The sequence below is a fragment of the Hippichthys cyanospilos genome, chromosome 8 (genome assembly GCF_059441005.1).
Source record: "Hippichthys cyanospilos isolate Australia breed blue-spotted pipefish chromosome 8, RoL_Hcya_1.0, whole genome shotgun sequence".
In the NCBI taxonomy this organism is placed as follows: Eukaryota; Metazoa; Chordata; class Actinopteri; order Syngnathiformes; family Syngnathidae; genus Hippichthys; species Hippichthys cyanospilos.
This window is the reverse complement of record NC_142376.1, coordinates 8,309,682-8,330,208: the sequence shown is the minus strand read 5'-3', so window position 1 is coordinate 8,330,208 and position 20,527 is coordinate 8,309,682. Positions and strand designations below refer to the sequence as shown.

Genomic DNA, 20,527 nt, shown 5'->3' with positions numbered 1-20,527 from the left:
ATGTTGTTGCGTTTGCTTGCAAACAGTACTGTGTGTTTACCGGAAGTATGCCGCTACTTACACTGCTTCTGTGGAAAGAATTGTGCCACTTTCTTCTGCAAAGTAGCGGCTCATCTAAGCTCTACTCAGATGTGTTTAGGGGGGTCATGGGGATGAAAACTACATTGCCTTGGACCAGGAAAGTCAGGTTTTCGATCATGTGATCGGAAATCGGGTCTCATCACAACATTTTCCGTTAGGAATTGAGAGAAAAAGATCGGGGTTAGGAAAATTGTCAGCTCTGCTACTACTAATCATATTGGTCCAATAAATAAATAAACAGGCTTATTTTTAGTAAGAGAACAGTTTTTCTCTACAAACAGAACAAAGGAAGAAAGAAAATAACGCGGTATCAAACGTAAAAATGATTTGGCCACGAATCGGCACGGCCATTGAGTTATCACTTTACTTCCGGCTAGTTCCACTTGTAACCCTTAGTATTAAAAATAGTACCTGGTAGTACTTGCTTATATGAATTAAACTGTGCCGATATCTATTACAGAACTAAATTAGGCAATGTGCTTGAATGTTACACACTGTTTAATGCTAGTTTCCACTTTTTGGTACAACAATTCGCAAAAATCTATGATACAATGAAATCGTGTTGACTTTATTAGTGTCAAAGCAACCTGAAGAATATTCAAGCCTTTTCTTGGCATTCTTCTAATATACAGCAGTAGTGCAGGTTTTTAAGATTTGAAACTTAAATATTCAAAAGAGAATTGTCACTTCCATTTCCACAATTCTAATGAACACAACAAGCCCCAATGTGGTCCTTTGTTTACAGTGTAGAACTCCTCTTTGTTTATTCATTGGCCGGTCACACTGTGTCACGCTGCTATGATGTACAACCAGCAATGAAAACACAAGCCAGATCAAATTTGACTGTTCCAAATCGTACTGAGAGCAGATGAACCCAACTATTCATCTCGTCAGGACACCTCTTCCTTTTGTCATCTCTTTGGCGTGGCGATTAATTTGAAGCAATAAAAGAAATCTCAAATGAAGCCATCTATCCAACCCCCGCGACGAGACTTTCAATCTGCTTCTGGAGCTGTGACAGGTGCTGCATGACTAACAATGGGCAAAGCCGGCATGTCGAGGGGAGCGACAGGTGGGAAGTGTAATATTGTCGGATAGTGTCAGGCCCTGTATGAACAAATGCTGGAATATACATATGGGAAACGCATGAAAAAAATATCTTTGTACGGGAGAGAATGAAATCTCTGGAGGAATTGCATGTGAAACCTGAATAAGAAAAAACACTGAAGTATGTGGAATTAAGTGAAAATATTTGGAAATGAGATGGAATTGTGTTAAAAACTGAATGGTTAGAATCAGTCAATATAAGAGGAAACTGGAGGTAAATATACATTTTGTTTTTAATTTTGCTCTTTAGAAAATGTGAAATTTTGAGCAATAAATTACAATACTTGAATGAAATGGGCAAAAATTGAATCGTTCAAATCGCTCAGGTAATATTGAGGAATGAGTGCATAGTGTTGCATACATAAAAAAAAACCCATCACATTTACTCAATTAAGATACTTTAATTCAAAGGATTACAGTCAAAATAACTATAAAATATTAATTAAATGAAACTCATATTCATGCATTTAATATGAGTAGATTTGCATAGAAACATAAAGGGAACTAAACCTAAACAAAAATATGGAGTGATATGAAAAATATAAACATTCAATGAGCCATTGGAATTAATAATAAATAACTAAGGAGGGAAGTTTGGCTTCATTGGGAATGAATGGAATATTTTTGGTGATTTTTTTTTGGAGGGGCGTATGCATTTTCTGAATGATAAAAATGGAAGTCCCTCAAGCGTTAAGTCTTGGAATGTGGTGAAATTGGAGCGGTGAGAATCAGTAGAAAAATATGGAAGGAGCAGAAAGTCAAAAAGGTGTGAGGAATAATCATAATAAAGTTAAATGGTGTCGAATAAGTGTTTGATGAAGGGTCCCAACCCAAGAGGGATTTGCCGACAATACAGCACCACAACAGGTAACGAAAGAAACGTGGCAAAACGTTGAGTGTGGGCATTGAAACGGAGGCAATATTCCACTTTTTACAGCCTGGGTGGCAGCCATTAATCCTGAGAGTAAATCAACAGGCTTGCGGATGACTCATAGAACCAAAGAAAGATCCACTAGTGTAGGCAAGAAGCCCACCGACACAGCACATCACGTTCGGCATTTGTTTGCCTGCCATCCAGAGAAAAATGTCTTTCACAAAAAGAACCCCCCTCCCGAGCTCATATTGCAACGAGGGGAGTCTTTTCATGTGCCGCCAGATGACTTGAGGTTATATTGTTCCCTCATTCCAGCACTGTGACTGTCTGGTCCGAGAGACTGCTTACTGTCACCTTCCCCCCGCGCGGCCTCTCTCGCCGCCTCTCGGCGGGCCGGTCTGGGATCACAAACGGCCGACTGGTTGCCAAAGCTCTTTTTGTCCACTTTGGCAAGGGTACATGCTTGATTGCAACTTTGAACAAAGAGCTGTGAGATCAAGCGTCCAGCCGGCTTGGGACTTGATCAAGCGGCCTCTCAAAAACGGAGGAAAAAAAAGAGTTTACCGGTAGTAATTGGCAACAAACGCAATCCACTTTTTCCCTCATTATTTACAGTCGATTTGTTGTCGGTTCTGGACTTTTCTCTCTGTTTGCATGCGTTACCAAGGAAGCGAAGGGCTACATTGTTAAAGCGCGGAAAGAAAGAAGATGGGTTGAATGGGAGATGTCGGGAAGAAAGATTTTTGTAAGGATCTGACAGCCTCGGTAGCCATTCAAAAGTGGGAGCAAATGAGGTAGAACGAGTTAATGCGTGGCAGTACCAGGAAAAAGAATCATAGAATAAATATGGTGATTGAAATTCCTGATCCTGCGCACAGTTGCCAAGTATGATCAAGAATCTCATCAAGTATTTTGTAGTCTGTGACAAGTAATTAACAGTTGAAAGAGTTAGCAATTCAGTTTTCCTATTTGGCAGCCCATCTTTTTTATTTTATTTTATTTTTTAATTCCTTCACTGACATTGAATGCTAGAGACATCAAAGATCCATTTTTGTTGGGCTGGCTGTGACTAGTTGAAGATATTTCCAGAAATAGGGCGTAGGGATGGGCGATATGGCCAAAAATGAAAAACTAATTTCAGTCATTCTGGACAATAACAAATTTAATCAATTATCATTTAAAGTATACCCAACAAACATTTAAAAGTGATGTATAAAAACCTAAATCCTGTTCAAAATGTTCAGATAGCAATAATTGATTGACTGATTTTGAATCAGTTTGAATGTAAACCTAACATTCATCGCTTGTGCAAAACAATATTTAGCCTGAGCAGTGCATAACTTTCTTAAACGTGACAATTGAGTAAGGTTGTAAACATGTTTTCCAAACCACTCATCCAGCATTTTCCCGCTTGTGTAAAACTCTATCATGATCCAGCCATTTTGAAAATCGACGATTTTCAAAATGATCATTCAAATTAATTTGATTTATTGCCCAGTCTAAATACATTGAGTTCTTGGGTTTATTGGTTAATTGGGTTATAAGGCACACCAGGTTATAATGTATCTTGCTGTGCGCATTATAGGAAACAAACCGCTACAGCAAATAAGTCAAAAATAACTCAACTGTTGATGCGAGAAAGCTAAAGTATTTAGCGTATTGTCCAACAAATACGGCACCAAAACACCACTGAATAGCCTGGCAGTTTCCCGAACATGTGCTGAGAAGCATACATTGCTTTCCATCGATTGGTCAACAGAACGATGGCTTCTAGCGATGCAGTGACAAAAAGCTGTCGCCCTGCCATCTACACTCCCCGCAACGAAGTCCGGATGAAGTTTTCCCGATCCACAATCGCAAACCAAACTGGGTGAAAACATCGTTTCAATTTGGAAGCAAACACTCTCAAGTGTGGGCTGACCAAGCGCAGAGCCTACTGCCGGCACGCTCCAAAATTCTCCGTGGGGGTTGACAGCGAGAGCAGCCAGTAGCAAGCATTAGACATCAATGACATGCGAGAGGCGACGCAGTCTCGTGAAGACGACGAGATTGTCATCCAGGGACGCAAACTGTCGAGCGCACGCTTATTTATGGCTTCATTTTGAATCAACTTGCCTCGTCCGTGTATCCGCTGAGACTCTCGCGTGAAGAAAATGAGGTTACGAGCACAGCCTGTCGAGGAAAAGTCATTAGAGCAGACAAAACATCTGGTCATCGCCTGGTCAACAGCCTGTGTGAGCTAAATTAAAACAAAAACTAATTTTCTTATGGACTTTTTAGCGCTTTGAACATTTCAATTAGCCGATTATTTGTTACGGTTCTGAAGCGGATTGGCTTTTGGGCAGATGTAGTACGGTGCAGGTTAAAAGTGGAAATGTTAAAAAAAAAAAAAAAAGAAGGAAGATGGTTGAAATTCCTGATCTGCTGGATGTCGTGTTTTCCAGGAGTTTTTCCAGACGCTGACAGCTACCCGACAGCGGTCAGACAGGCAGACACTGGAAATACCAAGAGTGTCATTTTTAAAGGCGTAGTGGACTTTGTCTGTTTGAGAGAATCAATGATAGCACTTGAGATGTTTAACTTTGAGGACACATTGATCTCAGGCTTAAATTTAGATGTGCTCTGTCGGCAGAAAGCAGAAGTTTTCGATCTCAAACTTCACCACTGTTGCCTCAGGTTGTATGTACAGTGGAAGGCCAATATTTCAGTACTCTCCTTCTCTTTCTCTTTTTTTTTTGTTTGAAATGGAAAGATCCCAGAAAATTGCTGCATCAGAGTCGTAACAGTAGCTCAGGCTGGCCCACAATGTGAATAGGACTGGAGATTTGTGTATGACACCCCATAGGGTCCGACGTTAACAATGGCCCGATAACCCTAAGCCAGAATGTCAGGCCATCATATGCGTTACATATGCACAAGTCACCTCTTTAAGAAAAATGTATGCAATCTTGCCATACATTTCTCTTAAAGAGGTGGCTTGTTGAGTCAAATCTGCAAGCATTAGCGATACCGTATCACCAAACTGCACTGCACTTCCATGGATTTCCACAGTGAGGCACATTAGACTTTGAAAAAATCCATCCATCTATTTTGCATAGTTGCTTATACTCATAAGGGTCGCAACCTTGCTGATGCCTATCCTCGCTGACTTCGGGCACTATGCGGGGGACACCTGAACTGGTTGCCAGCCAATTGCAGGGCACACAGAGACCAACATCCAACATCCACGCACCCAATCCCTTCAAAGAAAAATTGTCCAATAAAACTGCCATTCATGTTTTTGGAGCGTGGGAGGAAGCCGAAGTGCGCAGAGAGAACCGACGTGGGCTTGGGGACAACATGCAAACTCCACAAAGGAAGGCCTGAGCCAGCTGGACTCAAACTCAAGTCCCTTAACTGTGAGGCGGATGTGCTAACCACTCTTCAACCGAGCTGCCCACTTTCTAAAAAATCCCCTAAAACAATGATGTCAACCAATGTTATCATTTACAGAATGCAAGTTCGGTTGACTAGCATGAGCATCAATTTGTTTCTGATTAAAAAAAAAAACAAAAACAAAAAATAGAGCATTTACGTTTGGCTTTTTGAAGTTGCGTTTTAAGAGACATCTTGTGAGATCCAAAAAGCGCAGAGGGCGTGCTACGCATGGTAACTTGATTTTAATTTGCAAAGCTTGGTCCAGTCACTTTTGAAGAAAAAAAATGGTAGTCCAAATTCAACATGTTTTTTTTTAATTAAAATTTAGACACGCAAATGCATGCTGCTTAGACATCTATTTTCAAAATGGCGGCTTATTGAGTCAACCATATTCTGTTGTTTAAACAGCCCCTTTGTTAAATAAATAAAAAAAAGCGCTGATTGGTCCGTTCTTTCTCAGTGCTGTTGATACAGAACAACATAGAAAATGGCAGCTTCTACAGGCTGTGAAAAAGGGGCTGGATAGAAGTTTTCCCTTCCAAACTTCCCTTGGCTCCCCCCTGCAGCCTCTGGCTCTATCCGCAGCGGAGGGCCATTGTTTCGACATAACACAGAGGGCAAAGAGAAAAGGCCTGCAATCTCCCACTTTAAATTGACTTGTGACGTTGCGAGTGGAAGTAGGGGCGGGCTGCCACGACGTCACTCATTTATTTCTCACGTGTGGTTTTTATCCAGGCTCTGCCGTTGTTGTTTTTCCAGCAGCGAGCTATTGCTCGTCGAGGCAGCGGCGCTTAACGAGTTGCTATTGCATAAGCAGCTCCGCCTCAGTTCAACTGCGCTAGCCTTGATGTATAATTCACTCGCGCTCATCTAAGAACATATCCAACATACTGAAGCGTTCGAGCGCGTCGTTGGAGAAAGAAGGGGGTAGACTGGTTTGGAAAAATCTCATTCAGCAAAGTGAAAAGACGCCAGGCCCACTTCTAATCTCTCGCCGTCTCCGACTGCTCCCCCATTGCTAAGCTTTACATAAATACCTGGTAACAAGAGCCTCGAAAAAGTGGATCTGAGGATAATAAATAACAGCACTTGACACGACCGGTGATCAATCGTCACCTAAGTTCATGTGTGCATGTGATAAGAATTCTCTGAAAATATGACAGCAAAATTTTATATTATGGGTTACTTCAACGTCGGAAGCGGTGTCTCGTTCATGTGGATATTAATGGCCAGAATACAAAACCATCTAACAACTGGGTGGATGGTTTTGTATGAGTATGTCATCCTTGTTCTGTAAATAACATGAAACACAAAATAAAAAAGTACCTCTTGGTTTTATCGCCATCGATATTCATAAGAATGCGAAATGTCACAATTATTATTCGTAGAGCAAACGTGGATCCGGAGATATCCGCAAATACAGTGGTACCTCGGTACTCGACCGCCTCTATACTCGACCAAATCGGTGCTCGACCAAAAAATTCAAGTAGATAATGCATCGGACCTCAAACAGATTTTCGGTGCTCGACTAGCCGAGCCGAGCCGAGCCGAGCCGAGCCGACCCGAACGCGCTCCTCGGCCCTTCTCGGCCAGCGGGTAAGCGCCAGTTCAACTCAGACCGCCAGCGGAGTAAGACGTTTGTTCGAGTATTTCTTCCCGGATTTAAACTTTTTCGTGTTGCTCTAGCCCTTAATAATGGGTCCAAAGAAAGACAGTGATAAGGGGAAGGCAAAGAGGAAAACAATGAGGACCACTATTGAACCGAAGAAGGAAATTATAGCAAAATATGAACGTGGTGTACGAGTGTCCGACCTCGCGTCGCAGTTAGCTAGCGTCATCATGGAAGGAGTAACTCCCTCCCGTCCTCTCCACATCCATTCCTGTATGCCATCAACCACTCTCCAAAACGTAAGTAAATTATACAAAATGGTTTATAATGCTTTATTTATCTTTATCTTTATCTTTATCATGTACTGCTTGTGCACATTTACTTGTGCACACATACTTTCCATTATTTCTTATGGGAACATTGCTTTCGGTGTTCGAACAAATCGGTGCTCGACCACCACCTCAGAACGGATTATGGTCGAGTACCGAGGTACCACTATACCCACTTTGGTCCTGAGTTTTTAGAAACGTTCATTTTTAATGAGAAAAAAATCTGAGGCTGACATGGAAACCCATGGAAAAACACTTCCTGTTTGCAAAACACCCAGTTACGGCCTAAACGAATATGAGGAGAAGAAGAAATTAAAAAAACAAAACAAACAACAACAAAAAACTTGAAGCCTGTGCAATGTTGTGTACATATATGAGTCAACACAGCAAAAGGATACCGTGTGACCTGCAGCACACGTTTACCTCACTGGTTGCGCTCACAGGAGATGAGGTAACCCGCCTCCTTGGGATTCAAACCTCCCTATTTTCCATTTCAAAGTGACGTCACTATGCCAGCATCTGGCCATTTATGGCGACCGTGTTTACGGCGGCCACTTAATGACGGCCTTCGCTCACGAAAGTGTCAACACGTCACCATGACTACTACAAAGAGTGGAGGGCACATTTTGCCGCCTATAAACAAATTCGCTGACATACTACAAAACGCAGCCGTGGGCACGCGAGTTGTCTTGTAATTACACACATAAAAGGAGTGAAATAGTTTGTGTCAAAGTGATTCATTCCCTGAAGAAACACAAGGTGACTGAAATGTGTGTTATTTTTCATTTGTGGTATGTGTACAGTATGGTATGCGGTGCAGATTGAATAACATCCTCCTGCTGGCCAACTGTCAGAGGGTAAACTAAACCAGCTTTTTTTTTTTTTTTTTTTTTTTTTGTCCTCCAAGGCTGAAGTTTCAAATCAATACTTCAACCGACTATAATGAGCAGCACAGAAAATTTTCTCATAGTGCTCATTCTGCAATGGGCAGACTCTAACAGCTAATGCTGAACAACTCACTGTCTCATAACTAGAAAAGTTTGGAGATTTTTTGTACAACAAAACCTTCATATATGGAAAGTCACATGACAAAAAACAGCTAACAGTACGTTTCTTGTGAATGCTGCGCTGGCTAGCATAACAGTTTGGTAACCCGACGGTTTGTCGCCAAACTTGTTTTAAGTTTTGTTTTCTTGCTTTCCTGGTTTTCTTGTTTGCGTCTAAGGAAGTTAAATACAAAAATCATTCATTTATACAAATACGGGTCAAATTTAAGTTTTTATTTCCCTGTGCTTTTTGTGTTCGTTGTACAATGTGCAGAAAACCAGGTTGGTTTCTCTTTGGAATCTCCTTAATTTTATTTATCGACTAATTAACTCCAAAGCGCTCCCTTTTTTTGTTTTATTTTGTGTTTTCACGCATCAAAAAATGATGTTACTTTACTGACTTTGACATCGCTTCTTGGGTTTTCTTGCTTTTTGTGCTATCTTGTAAAAAAAAAAAAAAAAAAAAAAAAAACAAGAAAAAAACTAAGAGCTAAGTAAAAATTCACATCTTGTGTGGTTACACAAGTACGCTTCAAATTGACAAAGTCACACTCAAAATCGTTAAATGGTAATCGGCACATATCTGACACTATTTAGCACCGCCTATTCACCCCAAATAAAGTTTAGGTCTTCTACTAGGCTTTTCCTGTCACTTATTGCTGCTTTCGATTTTTAAATCTGTTACAAACTGGGGGTGAAGCTTTGTTCAAAATTAAGCACATTCAAACACACAACTGTCACCATTTAGTAACTTATTAACCCCAAATAGAGTTCTGGATTTTTTTTCCCTGTCACCTACTGCTAGTTTGGACTTTGTTTAGTAAGCTACGGTTAATTTACTCCGTAACAATCAGTTAGTTAAACTTGCTGCCAACTGGGGACGTGGTTGTGTTAAGAAACAATTTTAATGTTAATTGGGAGCCAGCACACACTAGCCCCTACTTAAAGCACCTATAATGAACCTATAGTGTGGCTGTTATAGTAGGTTTTTCATTTAAATTTTTAGTTAATTTATTTATTTATTCGTGCTAGTGTCACGCTGAAGCACAGGTGTCAAACTCCAAGGCCCAGGGGCCAGATCCGGCACGCCACATCATTTTATGTGGCACGCAAAATGCTAATTATGACTTCAACTTTCTGGATATAGTACCAAATTTGCAAGTTGTCTCCAAATTTTACAATATTTGGGGGAAACAACAAGAATCTTTGGTTACTATTACCCCTTTTGAACAGTTTACGATTTCAAAATGTGCAAATTTGTGATCATCATTCAAGGTTATAATGGTTCTCTAACAGAAATTAATAACTACAATGTGGCCCTTGATAAAATGAGTTTGAAACCCCTGCTAAAGGATTGATGTAAAAAAATGTAAACATTTGAAAAGGGTGAATAGCAGACATGTCACTGTTTGATTTTGTCTTATTGTGGTAAGCAATGGAGGATATTTTGGTTGCATTGTTCTGAAATAATTAAGGAAAAAAAACATGGGGGGGAAAAACGGGTAGAGGTTTTGAAATCAGTTATCTTGGATTTTTTTTCTTATTAAAAAAAATGGTATTTGAACTTTGGAGGGGGTTGAACCACTTTGATTGATCTGAAATTGAACGTTTCTTTATACATGCATTTTAGATCTACCATCCATCATTGCCCCCACATGCCAGGTAGAACAATTCAACTACCTTAAAAATGAGCCTTAGTGCAAAAAAAGCCTGGTGGTACTACATAAAAGTACAAAAAAATTCTCGCTTGAGTTCATCGTTTCAAAAATACAAAACACTAACAGCCTTCAAAATGTGACTTTTTCTCATCCGTTTTGAGTTCAAACGCTCTATTAAATGAAACATTTGTGCGTGGCCAGCTGACCCGAGCAGCCAGCTGCTGCTTTCACTTTCTAACATTCATTATTTAATGTGAGAGATGAGATCTGATTTGAGCTCCGAGTGCCCTACACTTCATTAGGAATGCGCCAGTGCTCCTACCTGGCAACTTTTTTTTGTCTCTCCCCCATTTTTGGCCCTCACATCAACACAAAAGTTTCCCCATGCAAACTTTGCCTACATGTAAATGAGGCCAAATGGCAGGACGATGACAATACACACAAGTGGAAACACACACACACACACACACAGAGCCGTTACATTATGCAAACACTCACCCCGGTGTGAGACTTGCATCTCTGCCTCCACTTGTACCTCAGCTCCTTTTGGGGGAGAAACTAAGTCAAAATCAGTCCGGAGGTTGCTGCGGTCTTAACGTCTTCCCAGCGGCGCCGCCGCTGCCCTCGCCTCTGCACCGTTCCGGCACTTCTTCATATCCTGACACTTTTCAAAACGGACACCCCCCTTTTCTTTTCCTCTGTTGTCCTGCTCGTGCTCGTCTCTGCGCTCCCTCCCGGCTTGTCTGCATTAGCACCGCCTACACCCCCCCGCACCCCCTCCTGATTCTCTCCCTCACTTTTGTCTACTCCCCCACCCCCTTCCTCTTGTTTCCATCTTTTAACAGCCCCCCCCCCCCTTTCCTTCTCCTTTTTGGATCTACCTCTTTCTACCAAATCAGGCATAAGACTGTGTCTTTTATTTATGCATTTTTTGGGAGGCTGCGCATGAGTGCAGGCAAGGCAAGCCCACTTCACCCCGCCCCTTTCCCATCCAATCATCAGCATCCAACACTGGGTTGAAATGATTAACATTAATAAGTTGAGGGGCTTCACTTTGAACCCACATGGGATACATTTCGTAAGGTTTGATCACGTGTCCGGTGGTGAGCGAATCTTAAATTTGTCATATTAGAAGATGTTTCTGAATGTATTCATTTAAGGTCCATATATACCAGTCCACATAAATAAGGTGACTCAGTTCACTAGTAATGTGACCGTCTATTCCTCTTATTATTATTTTTTTTCCCCAGTACTTGTTCCACTTTTAGTCTACTAGTATGTTTGGACTGGGCGATATGGCCAAAAGGTAAAACTTTCAGTTTTCATTGGCCATTTGGGATGATTACAATTTGAATTGATTTTAATCAAATAAACCAAATAAACAATAAACAAAGATTTCTTTATGGGTTAGATTTATAAAACAATTTTGTCATTTTTCATTACGGACCTTACCATTTACCATTGTCCGTAGTTAAAACAAATATGGCCGCCCCTGGAGAAGTGCCACCCATCATGTAATATCATTTAATGATAACTATGCCTATGATTATATTTCAAACATACGGTTGGTCATTAATAACACATTCATTTGCAGGTTTTTGAAATTTACAATCATGTAGTTCATTGCTTTTTGGTCTAAATCTTGCTCACTGTCCCTTTAACTATCATGAAATGTTCTGATGAGCTCGTTCTGCGGACGTGTCATTCAAAACAAAGCAAATCATAATTTCAACTGTGAACCGAAGTGGATTTTTTTCTATTAATACTTTTTTTTTTTTTTTTTTTTACAAATATATTTACCATTGACCCCTTCTATTCGAAGGGAACAGGGCTTGTGAATAGAGACAATTTGCATATAACTGACATATTAAAATAAATTGTGTGGAAACAAATGCTATTGTACTCCTGCTATTGTTTTTATTATTAATCAGATGATTAATCTGTATTTTTGTCTACCAAAATCGGCTTAATAAAAAAAAAAATCTGTATTGTTGGGCTGTATTTGTTCCTACTACAGTGTGATATTTATACAAACTAGTTAGAAAACCTTGGCATACAAGTCAGAAAACTACATGTATATGCTGAAGCAAAACTTGATGCGAAGCTACCAGTAAGGCCCAGGAGGCTACTAGGGCATAACAAATGTCTACATGTGACAACAATTCTCTACAATTGTAGGATTAATAGAGTGGGACAGTAAGTTACCTTTAGACTAAATAGAGCAAAATAGGTAATAATATTGGAAAATGATATTAGTAGGACATGGTTGTTTAATTAATGTACTAGTACACAAACCTTTAGCTGAACATGAAGGATATTGAATGAATGCTCAAAAGCCTTTCCACATGGATGCGTAGCAAAAAGAAGCTCACGTTTAGGCTTTTTGCAACCTGATCCGCTGTCGGGATGTTGAAATGAGGTTGACTCCAGCTAATGCACGTGATTAATGCACCAACTGTTTCAGCATTGGGCTATTTACAGATCACATAGACACACATTGCTCACTCCTGTTGCGTGCCAAAGTGGACAACCAGTAAGAGCTGAGTAATGCTGCACAAGAGCAGACGTGAATGTGTGTGCGTGTGTGTTCTTTTTCCCACTTCAACTTTTTACTTAAACTTTACATGTACTCCTAGCGAGTCCCTCGGTGGTCAACAAGTGAGAAGAAAGTTCAATTTAGCTCTCCCCCTCTGCACTTTGCTGCCATTAACACTGGCCACCTCGCCATGAAGAGTAACACAGAAAAGCTTTCGAGATTTGCACGTGTCTGTGTGTGCATGCATGTGTCAGTACAAGTTTGATTTTCAGCAACCCAATGTGTAAAAAAGAAAAAAGACATTTCTTTTCCTGTAGTTAAATGTACCGTACGGATGTCTGATAAGACTATTTTTCAGACCGATACCACTGCGAGTATTCACTCTAGAATTCTAGAGTATAAATAGAGTATACATACCTCTACAATTATATTGATCATATTTAATTTGAAATTGAAAGATTGAAATTAATCATCAAATACTCTTTTTTTTATTACTTTGCTTGTCAAACTGCCACAATATAGTGCCCACAAATGCTGAGGAGAACTGACTTTCATCCGTTTTTTTGCTTTTTACTTTTACTTATTTAGCCATTTTCAAAGGTAATATTTTGTCTAGAATCTATCTATCTATCTATATATATATATATATATATATATATATATATATATATATATATATATATATATATATATATATATATATATATATATATATATATATATATCTATATATATATATATATATATATATATATATATATATATATATATATCTATATCTATATATATATATATATATATGAATCTCTATATCTATATATCTATATATATATATATATATCTATATATATATATATATATATATATATATATATATATATATATCTATATATCTATATATATAATATATATCTATATATATATATATATATATATATATATATATATATATATATATATATATATATATATATATATATATATATATATATATATATCTAGGCCATACATCTAGCTCACACCTGGCCAATCACAGCAATGAATTATGGGCCACAGGTGGTCAGTCCTTGAGGGTGAGGACAATATATTTTGGTACCCTTAAAAGTTTTAAGGTAGCACACGCCCATATTAACTGGCCAAGTTGGACCAACCAGAATTAAGCTCCTAATGTTACTCACTAAGCCACGCCCATTATAGAAAAGAACAGAATAATGTGAGATGATCAAAGTTCTAAAACCAAAAAAAAAAAAACTAAATAACGTTTAGCTGCAATCGAAATTATATTTGGGAGCGTGTCAATACAGGCTGTGAAAATCGTTCCTCTGAGGGACGGGACAGCTGGGCCTGGACATGAGCAAACAAGGAAGCCTGTGATGAAGAAACGCTGGAAGGAGGACGGAAAGACAGCTGCTGCTGTGTTGTTGTCGTACGCATACGCTTATCACGGCGCGCATCTCGCACACCCCCCCGCGCCCGATATGATAAGGTCAGGCTGCAGTGTCGCATGGCTCGCAGGAGATTCAAACGCGCACAAACTCAACTGCTGTGATGAGGAAATGCGATGAAACTGAAGTGCGGTGAAGTGAAAGGTGAGTTTACAGAGAGCAAATGTGATTTCGTCTCAGCCAGGTGCGCAGCTGTGAATCCCTGACCCTTCGAACTTGCTATCACCCTCTGAGTGACACACCTACCCAAACACCATCCCCTTACAGTGACTCTTCAAAGACAGAGGCCAATATCGTAATTTCCATGAATCCATTACTCACACAAAGTTAGGGATCATACCGATTTGGGGTAATATTTCAATTGCACATCATGCCAAAACATGGGTGTCAAAACATGGGTGTCAAATTAACTTTCAGCGCATGTTAAATCATACTTATAGCTGCCACCACAGAACCATGATGACTGTGAACATTTTTTATTTTGACAACATACATTTTTGCTGTAAAATTTGAAAGCTCCCTGGGTCAACAGAATGTCTTATCAAACTTTATTTACAAAAGTAAACAGCACCCTAATAGTTTTCTAGTGCATGCTGGTGCCTATCCCAGCCGTCTTCAGGTAGTAGGCAGAGGACAGCCAATCACAGGGAACACAGAGACAAACGACCATTCACAGTCACAAATATATCGAAGGACAATTTAGTTCAATTAGTTCAATTCTTTGATTAATGCCAAAATAATCAACAGAATAATAGATGGTTAAAATAATCATTAGTGTTAGCTATTTATTGACTAATTATTGATGGGGCGGATTATATTATTTAATCCGATGGATTAAAAACTGCGTCAACAGGAACTATTTATTTAAAATTTCAGTTAAATTCTCAAGAGAGTGACATTTTAACATTTCAGTTATTTTGCAATTTTGGAAAACTTTAAATTACAACAGAAAATCAGGACATCTTTAATTAACAGGGTACCTGACAAAAACAAAGGCAGTGTGCCAATAAAAAAAAAAAAAAAAAAAAAAACACCACGTCTTTGAACAAATCTAAAATATCCTGTGAAAAATGTCTCTCAAAAAGCCCAAGATCCTACAGTCAAGTTGTGTGGGGTTCTTTACCTCACTCTGTGGGCCAAAGTGCTCCTCCTGCAGGTATAGTGGAAACCAGTTGAGGGTAGCCAGATCTCATCCCAGGACCCAGCTCATTTTTGGGCCTCCACTCACTAGCCTCTTGACTGGAGAAAAACAAAAATAACACATTGTTCAGCATCATCTCCAGATGCATGGCAACTATTATGTAAGCAGAGTCTAGGTGAGGATTGCGAGGGGCTAATACTGCCCCCACCTGGTGACACTTGCGTTCCACAATTGTTTTGTCATTTAGAGAGGAAAAAAAACATAACCTTGTGTCACCCTGCCTGAGGTTCTGATGAAACACCCACGTGTGTAGATTAGAGCGAGACTATTAATCCTGGCGTTAGATAGATTACGTGGCCGTGGCAGCATATGTCCTCACAGCGGTCACCACACTTAAAGGGAGTATCTGACGCTAACATCTGCGGTTATCAAGGTTAGGTCGCTCGTTGTGGGCGTACGGCAGACATTTCCACGGTCACGCGTATATAAGGTTAGCCCGAGCCGTCATTTTTGGAGAGTTATGTGTTGTCTTGGAAAAGGGTTGAAGGAGAAAGTGGGAGCTGTCAATCAAAAAAGTCAGGCTGAAAGTGTGCCAAGGAGATGGAGCAATTATTACCTCCGCCAAGGCAGTTGTGCATTTGGCTTCAAGGTCTCACAAAAGGGAGTAAATTACACTGTAAGCATTTAAAGTTTATTGTTGACGTTTTTAAGCCATCATTTTTATGGGTTTCTAGGTATGCTTACTTACTGTTATAACCTTGGATGAGGGAAAGGAGAAGCAGTCAATATTATAGGAGGTCTTTTTCTTTTTTACATTTTATGCCTACACTAAGAGCGGCAACTCATGAATGTTGTATTCATTAATCTCAAGATTTTTCATGAAAAAACGGGGCTTCATTTCAAATTTACAATGCAATAATACAAATATGTTCAGTTACTAATTTGGTCTGGATCTTAAGGAAAAAGGCATTTAAATTTTTTTTCCCCCCACCAAAGCAAATGCTATTTTGATTCAGTAAAAATATAATAAGTCTGCTTACATGGATAACTACAGGAAAAGGACAACATTTACTGAAGATAGGCTCTCATTGGGAGGATTTGGACAATTATAAAACTAGGTTTTAAAACTAGGGGTTGAGCCAGGCGTGGCCATCACTAGCAGATATCTGTGATTTTTCTACCATTTTTAAACATGGAGCACACAGTGTTTCTCACAGCCGTTAATACCGAGGTGTTGTCATCCTGGCCACCCCATGGAAAAATTTCAGGCTACACCCTTGTTCATAACGATTCATCGTTTATCAAAAATCGCGAGATTAATTTGATCGCCGATTAGTTGTCGATTGATTAATCATCGCGGCACAATTATTGCGGGTATTCCTGATTAATCAAAAATCGCTGGCAAATAATCAACCACATTTTTTTCAATTGAGTATGACGAAAGCGTAGATGTCCTATTTCAACGCCGACATTAGCTAGAAAACTCAAAATGTATTCACGGCTGCTTGCTGTGACGTTGAAAGAAAATACATGTAAAAAAAAGGCAAAGCTTCTTTGTTGTCATAATTTGCCCCGTGTGATGCTTGGCCCAATTTTCCATCCTGCTCACATTGTGTAAGCACACGTACATAAAACATGATTTGCCGCTTCAATTCTTGACTTTTATTCGTCGGGGATTCGGTGGCAGACGACGCCCGAGTCATCAGAAGAAGCAAAGCAGAGAATGCAAACGTGATCCTTTGAAACCGAGAGAATGAGCATAGAGCTGCGAGTTGGCAAGTGTGCCAAGAACAAGCTTTAATCACTGACCTCCAAACTTACAACACGAGACAAACGGCCGTGATTAATGAGAGCCATTCGTCTTGGCGAAAAGAAAAAGATGTGTGTTTGCGAGTGCGGCTCTGACAGATCCATCTGCAGGTTATATTTCACTCCCGCCTTGTTAGCGCATACTTCAACGGAAGAACAATAAATGGAAGTCGGGTTTGGTGCAATTTCACCTTGAGCCACTAGAGGTCAAAATTTTGAAAGTTCACTGCACAGTCAATAACGATCTCGTTTGATGATTCTCACGTCAATCGAGGTCAGAACAAAATTTTAAAGCAATACATTTAAACTCTACTCAAATGCATATTCTGATTATTTTTTGGCTGTTTTAAATTTACTGTATATTCAAAATAATCCAAAAATTCGCAATTGCCTTTTAATTCCCAGTGTTTTAACATTCTTCTTTTAATTTTCTGAATTGCACATTATTATTTAATTTATCAGCATTTGTGAAGAAATGTTAATGCAATTATCTGCTAAACAAAAAAGTACTATTCGAAGCAAAATGTTTTAATATTAAGAAAATTTGTGCCCAGATGAGTTGTCATCGGGGCAAATATTGAAAAGAAAAAAGCAAAACACATAATCGAGACAGCAAAAACTTGCTTTTTATTTGGACATTATGTAGTGGTTATTTGTGAAATTTGTTTTATGGTACCATGATGGCAAGGGACAAAAGTAAAAAAAACAGAAAAAAAAAAAACAACCTTGGTTCTTCAGGACCAACAGGATGTTTTGTCAATGAACGAGAAACCTTGAAAACAAAACAAAAACGGACAAACTAAGTCTCACCAGTGTATCAAATATACAAATATAAAGAGTAGACATCGCATCATATGTAAAACACACGAGTAAAAGTGAAAGCAATGACTTTTACGTTATGAAATCAATTCAATTCTCATAATTGTCGAAAGACGGACCAGAAACTGTATTAGTGGGTAAAATGGCCACCTTTGGTAGATGACGGAAGGGTGCATGAAATAAAATAGCGTGCTGATAAAGTGTCAATAATGGATGGGAGTCCAGGGCACGGTTGAGTTTTGGGTAAAAATTTGATCGTTATGTAAAACAGGTGGGCATTTTACAGATAAAAATCGACATAGGTTAATATAAGCCACATTAAGTCAAATAGACAATATAATATTGCACAGACGCACTAATCGATTAGGCTAGTCATTAATTTAAGAAATGGGAAATGCATGCATGCAAACTTTGCGCAAGGAGTCACATAACAAAATCAACTCTGATATCAAGTCACCACTGTAAAAAGTCAATCCTTATTGAAGCAGCAATGGTTGGTTGAGTAAATAACCTCCCTCCCAACCACTGTTTACAGAAATACTATCGGGTATTTTTCTTTCTCAAGCCTCGAGTCTTCTTCTGTCTTGGTGGCCAGATTAGATGTGATAAAGAGTCTGCTTTTGTAGCCCAAAATAAACCTAGACTGTGAAAAATCCCTCTTGAACAAGAGAATGATATTGCATGATCACACAGCAGATGACTAATGAGGGTCTTCAGTGGGATACCTGCCAGACGTCGGTGGGCGGAGGGGAGCCAAAGATGACCGCTCGGTAGAAATACAAACACCAAAGGCAGCTGGAATGTTTCCATTTGCACTTTTTCGCTGTCAAAAGCGTCGTCTTTGCCTTCGGTGCATAGCCGATGTATCTGCGCTTTCGTTCGCATGCCTCCTTATCTTTTGTTTTTCCGTCTGGAGCTTTTTTCTTTATCTCCCCTCACTAACACTATTTCTATGAACAGACGCCTCCGCTCAAAAAGCAAATGAAACGGACAGATGAAGTTGCCATGGGGCTGTAACAAACACTCGACTGCAGCATCTGTCAGCGTGCGTCTCCACCGGCTTCGCGGAGCTTTCAACAGAGACAACTTGACATGACTTCAGTGGCGGCCGCATATGACTATTCCGCCTTGGCCAAGTCACGTTTCCTCGGGAATGCCAATCACACATGTGTTGATGGTGTCACCAAAACGCATGGAAAAATTAACGCATTTCAGTCTCGGAGGAAGCGGTGCGGCACGAGCCGTGAAGAAAAGCAGACGGTTTGACACGTGTGCATGGTGTGAATGCATTTGAGCCGATGAATAACATTCTGTCCATACGTTGAATTAAAGTGAGCATGCTAGTGAACACACAAGAGCAGTCCTGTCTGCGTAAGCGCCAAACCATGAGTCATCAACTTTGATAGTGGCAGGACAGTCCTTTCAGCATTAAAAGTCTTGTTAGAACATTTCTCACGGCAGAGAGTGTCACGTGAACGCCACTATGTTGCACACTTCAAGTGATTTTTTTCATTAGGTTATAGAGTATGCAAGCAAGTCTGAATTTAAAGTTGTGATCTTCAGTGTAGTAGTTATACTCTCCAGTTAATCCAGAACGGTTTTTAAAACAATTCAGTACTTGACAAAATGTATGATAATATATTCAGGCCTGCCTATGGATGAAATAGTGAAGCATGTAGCACATTCTTGAATTCTGACATTGTGGATAATGTGTTTTAAAACAAATAATTAACAACAAATACAGTCTTAAGTAAAGTTTAAGACAAAGCTGATTGAAAAAATTAAAAAAAGTCAATTGCCGGTGAAAACGAAATATTTCCGTAATTTTTATATATTTTTTACAAAAAGATGTCAGCGCCTCAATGAACACCTAATGGTTTACATCCAGCTGCTGACGATTTTTAAACTACTATCTTGAGCCTCCTGTCACACGCGGCACAGAATATGGACCGGGAAACACGGAGTTGGAGAAGCAAAAAAATCCTACTACAGAAAACGAACGAATAACCAGACCAGGAAGGAAAGCAGGAAGACAGCTTGACGTTCTGACAATGTGTCACTGAGAATTTAGAACTTGACTAATGTCAGTCCTAAATAACATAAACTAATCAAAAGGACCACTGTGGGACAAGTGAGACAATCAAAAAAGAAACATGACAAAAGCATCCACAAATACTTCCATTTAATGCTCCTCTATAAAGAAGAACCGCATTCAGTTTCCCACCGATGTTGCGCATCATCTTCATCACACGCACAAACACACACACACATGGCCGTGCACAAACACTGTGTGGGTTCTTTTAACTCACAGTTGAGTGGCAAAGGTCAGTGCTCCCACGTTTGCGTGACAGGCGTTTTTACGCCCTCGGAGTAATCGTGTGTGTATGCGCAAAACTAATGGAGACTGACACGAGGACTGACATGGATGCTGAGCTGTGCTGCGCTGGGCCAGGCGGTCTAACCCAGCAGCAGGGATAAACTATAAATAGACAATCTCATCCAGCCCCAACACTCCCCCATCCCCCCTTTTTTCCCCTCCTTATTCCCGCCTTTTCCTTTTGCTTTATGTGCCTACTTCTTTTGCAAGTTTATGCTCTGCTTTCTTAAGAAACACACACACACACTCACCATTCCCAAGTCGTTTTCCATCCCTCCA

The 20,527-nt window shown here is 39.7% G+C and overlaps 1 protein-coding gene across 4 annotated transcripts in view; it reads right to left on the bottom strand.

Annotated features, from left to right (window-relative positions):
- The window catches only part of LOC148420032 (leucine zipper putative tumor suppressor 2 homolog), a 47,045-nt gene that overhangs the window by 12,083 nt on the left and 14,435 nt on the right, over positions 1 to 20,527 (bottom strand). Inside the window, exons 1-2 of one of the 4 annotated variants that reach the window (XM_088422077.1) lie at positions 17,778 to 17,805; positions 15,226 to 15,341 (exon numbers count right to left, since the gene is read on the bottom strand). The exons of 1 other annotated variant lie outside the window; for it this stretch is intronic. The gene's annotated coding sequence lies outside the window, so the exon portion shown is untranslated. Of the gene's footprint in view, positions 1 to 10,619; positions 10,875 to 15,225; positions 15,342 to 17,777; positions 17,806 to 20,527 lie in introns of those variants that run through there. 2 more of the 4 variants (XM_088422076.1, XM_088422075.1) reach the window with 2 other exon arrangements.